The following is a 15,701-nucleotide window of genomic DNA, read 5'->3' as shown; positions in this document are numbered from 1 at the left end:
TGTCAGATTTTTTGCAAATTGTAGAGCAAATAGTGGAGAAACTAGGAGAGGTCATAACTTCTCCATTTTTCGACCAAATTGGATGCAAAAAGAGGCTAGGTAGCCATTTTTGGACATTATGGACTCATTGGAGCAGGTTTCAGGATCAAAGGAGCACTTATAGATAGGATTTTTGCAGATTGAAGCCTATGGGTGCCATGGTCAACTAGAGTGTTGATTTAGTTTATGGAGGAGTTTGAAGATGGAGATGACCTTGTAGGGGTTTTCTAGCCTCCATGTGCTTTTTGCAACAGTTATTACATCAGTTTTGTAGATTTTATTCTGTTTTTCTCTATATGTGTTTTGGAGAAGAGACTTGTTTATGTACTTCAAGTGGATTGTGGTACTGTTGATGCTCTTTGAAGTTGGAGTATGGGGTCTTGGTGTAAGATGCCTATGTTTGCTGAAAGTTTACATGTTTTACTGTAGGTTAACATGTGTATGGAGTGATAACTCTTGCAAAAAAATTTTCTTTGAAGGAGAAACTAACCATTCCATTTCAGCACCTTATGTACGCTTGTTTTTCTAAACATTGAGCACAATGAGAATGGGTCATGCCATTAGATTTGATCCAAGGAGATGTAGCTCAGGAGGGGTAAACTCTTTTAACAATGGTTGGTGTATTACTGATTGATGCATGCTTCCATTTAGTGTTTTGATTTCATGTTTAAATTTTTTCATGAAATTAACTTAAGAAAACACACATAAAAACTCATGTTTTTACTTGTTATTTTGAAGTACAAACCTCAAGCACATTTTTGTATTCTGATGAGGATCTTAGCATAGAAAACTAATATTCCACATTCAGATCACTTACATTGGGCCTATACCTGTTTTACAAGATGGGTGACCAACATCTATTGAACCATTCCTTAATCTGAGCTCCTGCCATTTTAATGTATTCCCATCTGCCCACCAATGCACATTCTTTGCGCCTCACAACATTGTCCTAGTAAACATCCACACCCAGGATAAATTTTTGGAATTTCGTATCAAATTTGATTAGTTTCTTACCTCGACGTCTGGGAGATCTCGACTTATCATCTTTGCCTTTCTGGCCCTCTTTATTAACCCCACGAGCTTTCATAGGACAAAATTTCGCAAAAGGAACAAGAGATGAAAGAATGGTATATCCACACCCCCTGTCAGCGAAATCCTTTTCAGCTGCTATGATGACATCAAATTAAACCATACACGTTGGTGATACTATCGATCATAGATGCAATGCCAACCATTTTCAATGGGATACACGTTCCCTCCTTTTCCGAGCAGCCAAAATTCAGAATCAATCAGCGTAGGTGTTACAACTCGACCACAAATAACATACATATTATCAAGCCTTTAATGCACACGATAGCCAATGACCCATACATGTAACATACCAATGGGTATATGTCATTCGCTTAGAGTTTCAGTTGAGATATGACGCGCTAATGGGACCAACCTCCTGCACGCAAGACAATGCACCTGTGCTGAGCTCTCGATTTTTCGACAGCTCCTCTTCCCGTCTATGCCATTTGCATCTCTAATGAATGGATAGTTCCAGAGGTCTGACACTGAACAGAAGAAATTGCCACCATCTTGCAGGGTCGACGTAATTAAAGCGTTGACGTGGCACAATCCCTCTATTTCAAATTTGAAATTTGAGTTTTGAGCGCGTTGTCCAAGTGCTACGTGAATTTCGATGCCTAGGAGGTTGGCTTCCTTAGGTGTGTTTTTTCCTTTTTAGGATTGGGTGTTGTCATACGCTATGTTGCATTCACTACAAAGAGAAACAACATCAAATAAAATAGGTTCATGTAGAGAGGAATATAGTAACATAGTGATTTCATAAAGAACCTTGCAATGCCCATCAAATTATTTAGTGTTGTAATCCAGTACCTTTTACTCATGGATGGAATCCTTGCAAGGTGCACAGGTGTATTTATGGTTGTTGCATATAGGTCTGTGTTACCCTGAGAGCTTGGAGGAGTTACAAGTGCCCCATTTAGCGAAATTGAAATTCCTGACAGATTCCTTTGGGTCGTTTACTCAGTTGACATAATTGGTGATACGGGAATGTGGGATAGAATACTTACCACAAGGCCTTTTGAATTTGAACAATCTCAGAGAGCTAGCAATAGTAGATTGTTCATTGTGGGAAATTCCATTTACAACTGATGAGGGAGAAGCACAAGGCAGAAGAGCGTGTAATTAATAATATAATATTAATAATATTTAAAATTAATATAAAAACAAGTTTCCTATAATATTATATATTATTAATAATTTTGAAATTTCAATTATTTTTCATTTTTTCTAATATTTTGTAAATATGTTTTAGTAATTGATTTGTTTTAGCTACCTCAAAATTTGATTACAAAATTTTCCAATTTATATTTAATATGAGAATCTTTGAATTTAAATTTACTTTTAAATATTTAAAAGATTTATATAATATAAAGTTAGGTCTAGATAGGCTATGAAAAATAGGCTTCTACTTCTCCTTCATCAGTTCTAAATGGAATTTCCCGAAACGAAAAATCCACTATTGTTAGCTCTCTCAGATTGTTCAAATTCAAAAGGCCTTGTGGTAAGTATTCTGTACCACATTCCCATATCACCAATTCTGTGAACTGGGTAAATGGCCAAAGGAATTTGGTAGGAATTTCAATTTCACTAAATGGGGCACTTGTAATTACTTCAAGCTCTCGAGGTAACACAAACCTATATGTGGCAACTGTAAATAAATCAGTGTGCCTTGTGAGGATTCCATCCATGAGTAAAAGGTACTGGATTACAACACTAAATAAATTGATGGACCCTGCAAGGGTCTTGACAAAATCACTTTGTTCCCAGATTTCTCTCTACGTGAACCTATTTTATTTGATGTTGTTTCTTTTTGTAGTGAATGCAGTAGATCGTCCAAAAGCACCCAACCCTAAAAAGGAAAAAAACACACCTCAAGAAGCTAACCTCTTGGGCATGGGAATTCATGTAGCACTTGCGCAATGCACTCAAAACTCAAATTTGAAATTTGAAATAGAGGTATTGTGTCACGTCAATGTTTTAATTGCATCAACCCTGTAGGATAGTGGTGAATGCTTCTATTCATTGTCACGCCTCAGGAACTATCCATTCGCCAAAGATGAAAATGACATAGATGAGAAGAGGAGTTGCCAGAAAATCAAGAGCTCAGCATGGGAGCATTGTCCTGTCAAGATGTACATTGATCCATTGATGGCACACCTACCCGGAGGAGGTTGGTCTTGTCATATCTTTTTTGTAGCTCTTATAAAACGACAAATGCCCATTGGTATGTTGTATGTATGGGTCATTGGCTATCGTGTGCATTAAAGGCGTGATAGCAGGATTGTTATTTTTTGCCTTATAGCCCCACCCAAAAACCTGCAACAAGAGAGTCCTTTGTAAGACAACACAAATTGGAAACCAAACTCAATTGTATATTTAGAATTGATCTCAAATAATGAGTTACAATGTGTACATATAAATACATAACGAGACTGTTGATTCAATTTACGGGTATTTCTGGACTCTAATAACCACTCATCATACCACAAACCTAATCCCGAGGATTAGCTGCCTAACATTCCCCCCTTAATCTAAAGGGATGTAACAAAGTCCAAGAATGAGAGCTCAAAATGAAAGAATGCATCTCAACCAAGAGTTGAATGTCCCTCAAAAATGGTTTTCAAGGATGACCATAAACCAAGGATGGTGTTTTTTAAGAGATGACCACAAATGATACCAAAATATGGGAGAACTCAAAGTCTCAACCAACAAAAACTCTGGAACATTCATAGCAATTCTCAAAACAATAAAAAATGTGGTTTTAAGGTGACCACTAACTTTGGAACTATCAATGTTGTTCCTCGAACAATTCTGAATCTGGAAGTGCTCATCCATAAATAACTCATTCAACAAACACTGAAGTCTCTTTGGATACAACTATGGATTTAACTGGTATAGGTTGTGTCTCAGGCTCACTTGTTGATCTCTGACTTAGGACCACTTGAAAAATTTTTGAACTTGTAGCAAACCATCACAACTCTAGCAAATTCCCCCCTTGTCGGATACATAGTGAGAAGATGAAGTATTCTTCATTTCAATTCTGTTCAATACTCTCGAAAATACCCTACAGTATAACCTGTAAATATTATTTCCTATTTTGGACCAATCCCAAGAAGCAATCCATCGTAAATTTAGTTTTTATCTTGTAGTAGTCTTGTTTATGGAACATTTGTTTGAATGGTGATTGTGCTTTCCACAATACTCACATGGGTGAAGATCAAAACACTGATCTTTCACATGTCCAAATATGTCACAATGTTGGCATCGATAAGTTTGTTCTGCAACAACACCATCGATAAATCCAACACTATGGAATTGTATACGTTTATAAAAGTTAGGAACATAAAAAGAAACATCTTTATCACATACCAAGCCAATTCTCTTTTTGATGTGCATGATTTATTCCCAAGGTCTAGCAATTTTTTTGGGAATTGAAGGTTTCACTGATGTACGCAAATGACTCTTGCATACCCTTGCTTGAACATTACTTTCCTTTGCATCCAAATTTTCCCCTGAAGTGGCTTCATTACTCTTTGATTGTTGTTCGGTATTAGGATTGTCTCGTTGTACTTGAGACTCAATTTGGAGACATTCAGTTGTCTCCAATGCATCATGTAAATGGAATCTAATATCAACAAGACTTACTTTGCTAATATTTATAGTTTCATCAACATTGGAACTAATGATATTTCTTAATATATCTAATACATTTTTAATTTGAGTCATTTTGATCAATCTCGAGTGTCGGGTTTAATAGAAAATTCACTCGTTTACAATGCAAATTTGATAAGTATGAATAAGAAGAGATAAATGGTAATCCTTTCAGGGGAGAATAAGCACCCACTTAGATGGTCACATCCCAAAGCCTATCTACATCACATATTAACAAATTTGACCACCATGATATTTATAGCCCGTGATTCAAACTTCGACATTATAAATTAATTTAACCATTTTCACTAAATATATTCAATTATCTTAAAAAACTCCAATGAAATATGTGAAAGCAAAGATTTCTATAGACAAAGAAAAAAAACATCAAGACTGATGTGTCATGGCTTGAAAGTACCAGTCTTCTCCTCAAAGAAACTTCTTCACTTTGCTAATCTCCATATTTTGAGCCATAAAAAGAGGACAATCCAAAGCATACATTAATTTCCTTTATGAAAATCATGAAGTCCCGGGCAATTAGGTTCCTCTGTGATCCGGATTTAAATAGGAATGCAACAAATTATAGAGATAACCATAAATACAGAGATGCAACATAAATAATACTTCATTTCATTAATGTAAAATCCTGAAATATGCTTACAAAAAGAAATGGAAATAAACTAGCTCGGGCGATGGTAGCTTATCTCTAAGGAGAGATGTGATGGATACATGCCTATGAACTATGTTACAATGGGGTTGGAAGGCCTATTTATTGTTGTGAAACAATGAAAAACCCTAAACATCCAAAAGTCTAACCCTAGGAGATGAAGCGCCAAACTATGGGCCCCGTTTGGGTAAATTGATAAATAACTTCCTAGGGTCATAACTTTGGCATACGATCTCTGTTTGACACACACAATACCTCGTTAGAAATATCTATCTGAGGACTACGACAAAAAATATGACCTTTAGAAGGTGCTGGCAGTAGATTGCGAAAAAAATGTCGTTTAGGGCCTCAAAACGGCTCCGGAAATTTAGGACCCGAACAACTGCTAAAAATAGTAAATTGTGCTACAATTAAGGAAACTGAAAAACTAAAAGAAACAATGGTGGGGGTCCAAGTGGAATTGGCGGGTGGCCACCAATATCCACCTGGATCACTCTGATGCAATCTTAAACTGATTCTGAGCAAAAACAAAGCAAAAGTTAGCAATAGGTGGTTACCAAGTGGGTCCTAATCCCTTGGCGTGACATCTATCCCTCATAGATTCTGCATGGGATTCTCTATGTTGGGTCCCTATAATACTAGTGATTACCCCATTACTATTGTAGTTATACCCCCTATTTATATTGTTGTGCCCCTATTACCCCCATATTGTTATTTCTGTGCCCCATAGAATCCCTCTATTGTTATTTTTGTGGCTTTATATTATTATTGTTAGGTCGGCTGGATTATATTGTGACTCCTTAGACTCCTATATATAGAAAGGAGGTTTTGTCATTTGTATCATCCAAGAATTGTTCATTTATGTAATGTAAAGGAGGTTGCCCCCTCGAAGAGGCTGAATTCTAAGGCGTTGATCTATCTTTTCTATCTTTTCTTGAGCTGGTTTCATAACATTTGGTATCAGAGCTTTGGATTCTAGGGTTTCGCTGCTCCAAACAGGTCATCGTGGAATTTTCGCTATAACTTTTTTTCTGTGACGTTTCAGAAGTCGCAAAAAAAACCCATTTGAGAAGAATTGGCGTTGAACCTTGGGTCCGAATTTCAGAGCTTTTCGCGCGATATTTTTGGAGATATGATCTGAGGAAGTTGGCCTTTTTGCAGACTCCTGAATTACATTCAAAACAGGTGACCTGGGGAAAATCGTCATAACTCTCTCTCTGAGGATCGGATTGAAATTTCGTAAAAAGGTACAGAAAGAGGACGGACTGTAGTTTCTTGTATGTGTGTTTCAGATTCAAAGGTTGAAACAGTGACTCGTGGCACGTCGTACAAGTTCGCTCTACTGAACCAGTCTAAAAGCAAGTCACTGTGGGAGATTTCACATAACTCTTCCTTGGAGAATCCAATTTGGCTCAGACTTGTGGCATTGGAAAGAGGACGCAGAAGGCTACTACAGATAGCAATTTCAGAATTGGATGATCCGAAATTACAGAGATACATCAGATTCAATATCAGGCTTCTATAAAGTGAAAAAAGGTGTGTAGTTTTTTTTTATTTTTGTGTAAGCTTGGTTTAACGGAATTCAAAGGGCATAGTAAAGCATTATTATCGGTAACTGATGCCCCGAGGAAAGAAAATGCAAACACCTAGTAAGGAACCTGAAAGCTCTAGCATGACTCATGAAGAAGAGGAAGAAATGCTACATGATATATCAAAATTACAAGAACAAGTGCAACAAATGTCACGCTCACAAAAGCTAACAGAAGCTAAGATAAGTGGCGTGGAATCTAAGATAAAGGGCATGGAAGCTAAGATGGATGGCATGGAAGCTAAGGTGAATGGCATGGACGCTAAAATTGATGGCATGGATGATAAGATGGATGAATTGAAGAAGTTGCTACAAGAAAGGGTCACTAATGGTGAAAAGGTAGTAAAGGAAACTCATGATGAGAACAAAAGAAATGTTAATCATGATTCCATAGACTCTAATGTTGGATCGAAGACTCACCATGTTCCAAAAATCGATATGAGGAAGTTTGATGGCAAGGATCCCGCCACATGGATATTACAGATGGAGCAATTCTTCGATCTCAATAATGTGCAAAACACACAAAAGGTACGTATGGCAACTTTATATTTGGAACCAAATCAGTTTGTATGGTATCAATGGCTTTGTTCTCGTAAACAATTTATCACTTGGGCAATTTTTACGGAAGAATTGATAGCACATTATGAGGATACAAAAAGCAACACTTTTTTTAGCCAATTGATAAGTCTCAAACAAAAGGGTTCAATAATGGAGCACATTGAGGAGTTCCAAAAATTGAACATAAGGGTAAAAGATATTCCAGAGGAGCATAGGATTGATGTGTTCATAGGGTCTTTAAAGGATAATATCCAACATGATGTGCGCCTTTGGGAACCTGATTCATTAGAGAAGGCATTCAGGTTAGCAAGAAAAATGGAAAGCAAAATTATGGCAACTAGGAAGCATACCATTCACAACTATAAAGACGGAAGTGTTGTTGCCCATAGTCTTCCACAACCTACAAGGTTGACACCACAACAATTGGAAGAAAAAAGAGCAAAAGGGCTTTGTTACAATTGTGATAGCAAATACACAAAAGGTCATAAGTGTGCTGAGAAGAAATTATTCTACATAGATTGTGAAGAGGAAGAAGAAAAGGAGCAAGAAAGGTCAAAAGAAGAGGATATATTCCAGGAACAAAGCCTAGATGAAGAACAAATAAATCCGACCATATCTTGTAATGCATTGGCGGGAATTACCACTCCTCAAACCATCAAGATAGAAGGACAAATCAAGAAGAAAAAGGTAATAGTGTTGATTGATTCAGGAAGCACCCACAATTTTATTCATTGTAGGGTAGCAAAAGAATTGAATTGCTTCCTATATCCAGCACCAGAGTGTCAAGTGATGATTGCAAATGGAGGAACAATAAATTGTTCTGGAAAGTGCCATAATATCAAGCTATCCATGGGAGAATATGTATTGACTAGCCCAATGCTTTCCATTCCAATGGGAGGTGCTGATGTTGTACTAGGAGTCCAATGGCTACAATCCTTGGGTACAATAGCTTTTAATTTTCAAGAACTTTTCATGAAATTTTCTGTGGAAGGAAAGGAAGTTGAATTAAGGGGTATTGCAGGGAAACCAGGAAAGATAATCAGCTCTAATGGCATGACAAAGCTTCTAAAAAAGGAGCAAAGAGGTGTAATTGCACAATTATGTTCGCTAGATGTTTCCACATTGGAATCATCTATTTCTCCAGATCTCCAAAAAGTCCTGGACAATCATTCCAAGGTATTTGAGACTCCCAAAGGTCTCCCACCTATGCGTGATCATGATCATGCTATTCATCTGATTCCAGGAAGTGTTCCTCCAAACATCAGGCCGTACAGATATCCATATGTCCAAAAAAGTGAAATTGAACGTATGGTTGCAGAAATGCTAGAGGCTGGTATAATTCAACCGAGTCAAAGTTCTTTCTCAGCTCCAGTAGTATTGGTGCACAAGAAGGATGGATCATGGCGCATGTGTCCAGATTATAGGGAGCTCAACAAGCTCACTATTAAAGATAAGTTCCCCATTCCTGTTATTGATGAATTACTGGATGAATTGCATGGATCAATTTACTTCACCAAGTTGGATCTTCGTTCGGGATATCATCAAATCAGAATGAAGATTGAAGACATTCCGAAAACAGCATTTAGAACTCATGAGGGTCATTATGAATTTTTGGTCATGCCTTTTGGCCTTACCAATGCACCTTCAACATTTCAAGGTTTGATGAATTCAATTTTCAAACCATTCCTTAGAAAATTTGTGTTAGTATTTTTTGATGATATACTAATCTACAGCAAGTCTTGGAAGGATCATGTTGAACATGTTGACAGGGTGCTACAACTATTGGAGGAGAAACAATTATATGCAAAAAGATCCAAATGTTTCTTTGGAGTCCAGGAGGTGGAATATTTGGGTCATATTGTATCTCATGAAGGAGTTAAGGTAGACCCTAGCAAAATTAAAGCCATTAAGGAATGGAAAATCCCCACATCCATAAAGCATCTGCGAGGATTTCTTGGGTTGACAGGGTATTATCGCAAGTTTGTTAAGAATTATGGGAGAATAGCAGCACCTCTAACAACATTATTGAAGAAAGATTCATTTTCATGGACTCCGGAAGCAACAAAGGCCTTTGAACATCTTAAAGAGGCAATGTGCCAAGCACCGGTCTTAGCTACACCGGACTTCACAAAAACCTTTATTGTGGAATGTGATGCTTCAGGAAATGGAATTGGTGCTGTTCTAATGCAAGATGAAAGACCCATTGCTTTTGAAAGTCGTCCAATCAAGGGAAAGTTTTTAAGCAAAGCTATTTATGAGAAGGAAATGTTGGCAATACTCCATGCACTTAAGAAATGGCGACCCTACCTAATGGGAAGACACTTCAAGGTAAAAACGGATCATGATAGCCTTAAATACTTTTTAGAACAAAGATTATCCTCTGAAGAGCAACAAAAGTGGGTCACAAAGATGTTGGGTTATGACTTTGAAATCATCTACAAAAAAGGGAAGCAAAATGTGGTGGCAGATGCACTCTCAAGAAAGGATGAGGATGTGGAAGCATTGTTGTGTGCCATTTCTATTATCCAACCAGATTGGATAAACGAAGCAAGGGAGGAATGGAAGAATGACGAAGAAGTGTGGGCACTTATTCGAAAGCTACAACAAGATTCCAGTACTTCTGATACATTTAGCTGGCAAAATGATTCGTTATGGTACAAAGATCGCTTATACCTCTGTAAGAATTCCCAGCTAAAACAAAAGATTCTTATGGAATTGCACACTTCTCCCTTAGGAGGGCACTCAGGATTTTTAAAAACTTACCACAGGGTTAAGAAGGAATTTTTTTGGGATGGCCTTAAATCAGATATTCAAAAGTTTGTGGCGGAATGTTTGGTTTGCCAACAAAATAAAGTTGAAACAATTAAGACACCGGGTCTATTACAACCTTTATCCATTCCAAGCCAACGTTGGGAGGAGGTTTCAATGGATTTTATCACAGGTTTACCCAAGTCTGAGGGAAAGAGTGTCATCATGGTGGTAGTTGACAGACTTACCAAGTATGCACACTTTTGTGCATTATCACATCCATTTAAAGCCAGTACAGTTTCTACTGCATTTATGGAAACAGTTCAAAAGCTACATGGAAACCCAAAGATTATTGTAAGTGACAGAGATCCCATTTTCACTGGAAATTTTTGGACAGAATTATTTTCTTGTCTTGGTACTCAGTTAGCTCATAGCTCATCTTATCATCCTCAATCTGATGGGCAAACTGAGATAGTAAACAAATGTTTGGAAGGATATCTTCGTTGCTTTGTATCTGATAAACAGACACAATGGGTCAAATGGTTGCCTCTGGCTGAATGGTGGTATAACACTTCCTTCCATACAGCAACAAAAATGACCCCATTTATGGCACTTTATGGGTATCAACCACCATCCATCACATCATATTTAAGAGAAAATTCTAAGGTTCAGGCAGTGGAACATCACATCGAACATCAACAACAAGTCCTCCAACTCTTAAAGGATAACCTCGTGTTGGCACAAAATAGAATGAAACAACAGGCAGATCAACATCGCAGTGAAAGAAGTTTTGATGTAGGTGATTGGGTATTCCTACGGCTACAACCATATAAGCAAATGTCCCTAAAGCAAGCTAAGAAGGATAATAAATTATCACCAAAGTATTATGGTCCGTACAAGGTGTTGGAAAAGATTGGTACTATGGCATACAAATTGGAGCTTCCTGCAGCTTCTCGATTGCACCCAGTTTTCCATGTTTCATGTTTAAAGAAGGTTATAGGTGACAAGCTCCCAATTCAAACAATATTGCCAGAACTTGACGAGGAAGGAAAAATTATATTGGAACCGGAAGCAGTCACAGAAACAAGAACTCGACAGCTACGAAATCGATCAATTTCAGAGTATCTTATCAAGTGGAAGAACTTATCCGCTGAAGATTCCACATGGGAGGATGAGAATTTTATGCAGAAGTATCCAGAACTACTCAAGCGTTGAGGACAACACTTTTTTGAAGGAGAGGGGCATGTTGGGTCCCTATAATACTAGTGATTACCCCATTACTATTGTAGTTATACCCCTATTTATATTGTTGTGCCCCTATTACCCCCATATTGTTATTTCTGTGCCCCATAGAATCCCTCTATTGTTATTTTTGTGGCTTTATATTATTATTGTAAGGTCGGCTGGATTATATTGTGACTCCTTAGACTCCTATATATAGAAAGGAGGTTTTGTCATTTGTATCATCCAAGAATTGTTCATTTATGTAATGTAAAGGAGGTTGCCCCCTCGAAGAGGCTGAATTCTAAGGCGTTGATCTATCTTTTCTATCTTTTCTTGAGCTGGTTTCATAACACTCTACTTGACAACATACATGAAAATCCCTTGGCATGATATCTATCCCTCATAGATCCTGTGTGGGATTCTCTACTTGACAACATGCATGCAAATCTTTCTCTCTATTATCTAGGAGACCCTATCCACTTTGTTCTTTCTTCCTGCAATGGTTGTAGGGATGCTCGTAGTTCAAAGAATATAAGTGAAGCACATTGGAACAGATGCATATGTAAATGCCATTCCAAGTTGAATTCTGGTTCTACACTCAAGATTTACTCCCTCCTATGGTGCCATTTTCAAGGCGTTCTTTTGCAAGGCATTTTGCTTACCCAAAATTGATATAAGCATAAGAAAAAAAATTACATAGGAGACCAACGCTTTTTTTTTTAAACGAGACCAAGAGGCCAATGCATTTCTCAGCGAAGATTCAAACAATTAGTGTTATCCAAATCCTGTTCAACTTGGTTAAATATTCATGCAGATTCGAAGCAAGAAGAAGCATATGTCGAAGCTACGATCATAACATATACATATTGTGCTCACCATAGTGAACACCATTCTAATGTGATACATTTCTCTGGCAAGCAATGACGATCAACAATGAAAACAACGAGGCAAGCATTCAACTGGGAAGCAGGGCACCTTCACATACATCATCACTTTTCACTTAAAATAGCCAGTAGTGTAACAAGCATGGTAAGATCCGTGACAAATTCATAAAATAATAAAACAACACAGCAAAGATAGAAAAACCTCTGAAGTGTTATTGACCGCTTAACTATCTGCCTTTTGAACAGTGCCTGGGGAACCAATCTAATATATTAAAACTTTCTAAATTTCATAGCCTTCATGGGTCCATGAATAAGATCAAAACTTCACAGGATATTATAATACCATGGCTTACTTTTGCCGCACTATGGGTCCTCAATATATAAATCTCAACCGACTATAAATAGGCCCGACAAACCCTTCTCTATAAAAATCGTTATAAAATATTTATTGAAAGTTTGAAACAACTTACTAAAGAAACTCATTACTCTCGTTTATTTCAATGGAATTCATGCCTCGTTCCTCTGCACGTGTCTTCAACTCTCCAGACAACGGTTCTTTACATTGGTACAACAAAATGGTAGTTCTTCAAACGAGGAAACCCTCGATTTGTGACTGGAAATGAATCAAGATTCGAGGCCTGGTGAATTTTAGGTCTTCCATAATCCGTACTCACATACAGACCTTCATATATGCGTTTCCCTGGACGGAGAAAGGCATATCCCCAAAACTAGTGATCGAACAAATAACATTAACACCTTCAGATCTCCTTTAGAACCTTATCAGTCTTAGGGATGGACTCCTTTCTGATGCTTGTTAGGTGTGTGTTATATTATTTCCATGAATAGGCTCACACGACCAAAGAACCAAGGTGGGGAGACCCAAGGATGTCGGGTGGACCCAAAGATGGTGGGCGAACCTACCCATGGTTTTGTGCATGGTTTTTGCACATGGTTTTGGACATGATGGTTTTCTTCCCATGGTATTTTGTAGATACAGTCAAGGGAGTTACGATTACGTTCTAATCTAGGGTTAATGGATTGGGGTTTATGAATGCTTCAGTATGTATATATATGAAATGTAACATTAAAAGGAATATAATGAAAAATCAATCTAGTAGTCTTGGTTTTGGGATCCAAGGGAAAATATCTCTGTACATTTGTTTTATGTTCTCAACATTGTATATTTTCTGTTTTATGAATTTATTTGTAGGTAATTTATGTACAGGGTTAAAACCTACAATGCTCTTCTAATTGAGGGTGCATGACAACTCATATCAACGACATTCGACTCTCATGATGTCCAAAAGCCTGCTAAATCGACTTCCAAATATTCCGATAGAAACTTTATTCATGAACCCTCTCAACGCAATCAAATTCCTAGTTGACAAAACTTTGTTTATCACCTTTCACCCCACGTTCACCAATCAATATTCCCCTCCTATGCTCACTCAAGAAGGCCACAAAACTAGTGGCCAATTCTGGAATGCCACAAACTAGTGGTTCAACTTACTCAACAGGGTGGATGAACCTCCACTCTCATACCACTATAAGAAAACACAATTTAGAAACCAAACTCAACTATATATTAAGAATTGATCTTAAAGAATGATGTATAATGTGTACATATAAATAAATGAAACCGTTGATTCAATTTTCAAATCTTCTTGGACTCTAATAACCACTCACCATAACACAAAACTAATCACAAGGATTAGTTGTCTAACATCCTTCTGTTTTGGAGAATTTGGTATCTACGAATAAATACTAATTCCCTAGATAAGTAGCCATATCTAGAACAACAGTTTAAAGTGTTTTAGTCTTCTCGTATAAGCAATAGATAAGATGAGAAGACCTACTTGTAGTTCCGCTTTCCTCTCGTCTCCCTTGTATCGATCATGTCACTCCTTCCCGTACTTAATACACTTGAGAAGTACCTGTTAACACAACAAAAAACAAATAATCGATCAAAGCAAAAGATCTATTGAATATAAGTGAATGGAATCAAATACATTTCACACATATAAGCATTATAAAACAATACAAACATATGGGAGAAAGGTTCAAACACTTTATTGAATAGAAGAAGGAATTACAACCATTTGTGTCTGATTTAAAGCCATTCCTCTAGCTTGGATCCCATCCACATCACATCAAAAGCATGACAAAGTTGTAGCATTACAATACTTTCTTCAAAGCCAAATCTCATAGCAACATTATCTCCTTACAATTCAACATAATCCAGCCCCTGATCACTTAGATGAGTGGTCCATTTATAGGGAGATGAAGGCGTTTTTGTCATAAATGGTGGCATTGAATGGCCTTCTATACTTAGAATTGGTTCCATGGAGGAAGGGATGAGAGGATAGGATGCATCTTAACTCATTCCTCATCCATTTTCGAGCTCATAAGAGTTGATAAGTGAGGGAACCTTCTAGATGACTAAAAAAGATAAGAATATTCCCCAAACCCTATGTGAATTTCGCTCGAACTTTCCCAACGTAGGTGAAAGGAAGCCTAAGTTCTCCGCAGAGAACCCTGGCATGGACTTAACTGCTCTGCAGCGCACCCTTACGTGGGCCTACCTGTGTTGGTCCCTCTAGAAGCCATTTCTGGATGTCTTCAAGTCATGAAACTGTATGGGAAGGAGGCATTCAAAGGGGTGACTTGTTTAGGGCATGTAGCAACTGAAATTAGGGTTTGATGAGCCCTAAAACACTGATCTAGATGATGGGATTGATGCGCCCAAATGGATCTGTAATAGCTTCCCCCTAAATCATGAAGTCGGAAAAATGCAAATGTCGAATGAAATGCTTTGCAATGTGATGAGGAGGTATCGAAGTGGAAGGTGACCTGCATCAATTACAATACATATATCATGATTTTTTATTTTTACATGAATTTTTGAGGGAAGGCATACCCATGATCAGCTTATAAACTTTCATTACATGTACATAAATAGTCATCTACAGATATAGACCCATGATAGGAATGACCATCAGTGTAAAGCCATTGTACATATGATTTAGTACTCCTGAAATCGCAGCCCAGATAGATGAAACTAGATCCGGGGTATTCTATCTCGTTCAATTGTTTGCTCAAGTACGAGTCTAACCATGTGAATATGTGATTTGAAGTCGAACATGAGAAGACACCATCTGATTACCAGCCAATGATGTAAGTTGTTAACGGACGCAATAGAAATCACTGATAATGATAATGATCCTCAAGTAATGCAGTACATTCTGCATGGTGTGAATGGATGATTTGATGT

The sequence above is a fragment of the Pinus tabuliformis genome, chromosome Q, assembly GCF_031772625.1.
Source record: "Pinus tabuliformis cultivar Carrire ecotype Pingquan chromosome Q, CPIR1, whole genome shotgun sequence".
NCBI classification, from domain to species: Eukaryota; Viridiplantae; Streptophyta; class Pinopsida; order Pinales; family Pinaceae; genus Pinus; species Pinus tabuliformis.
This window is presented reverse-complemented; position numbering follows the sequence as displayed.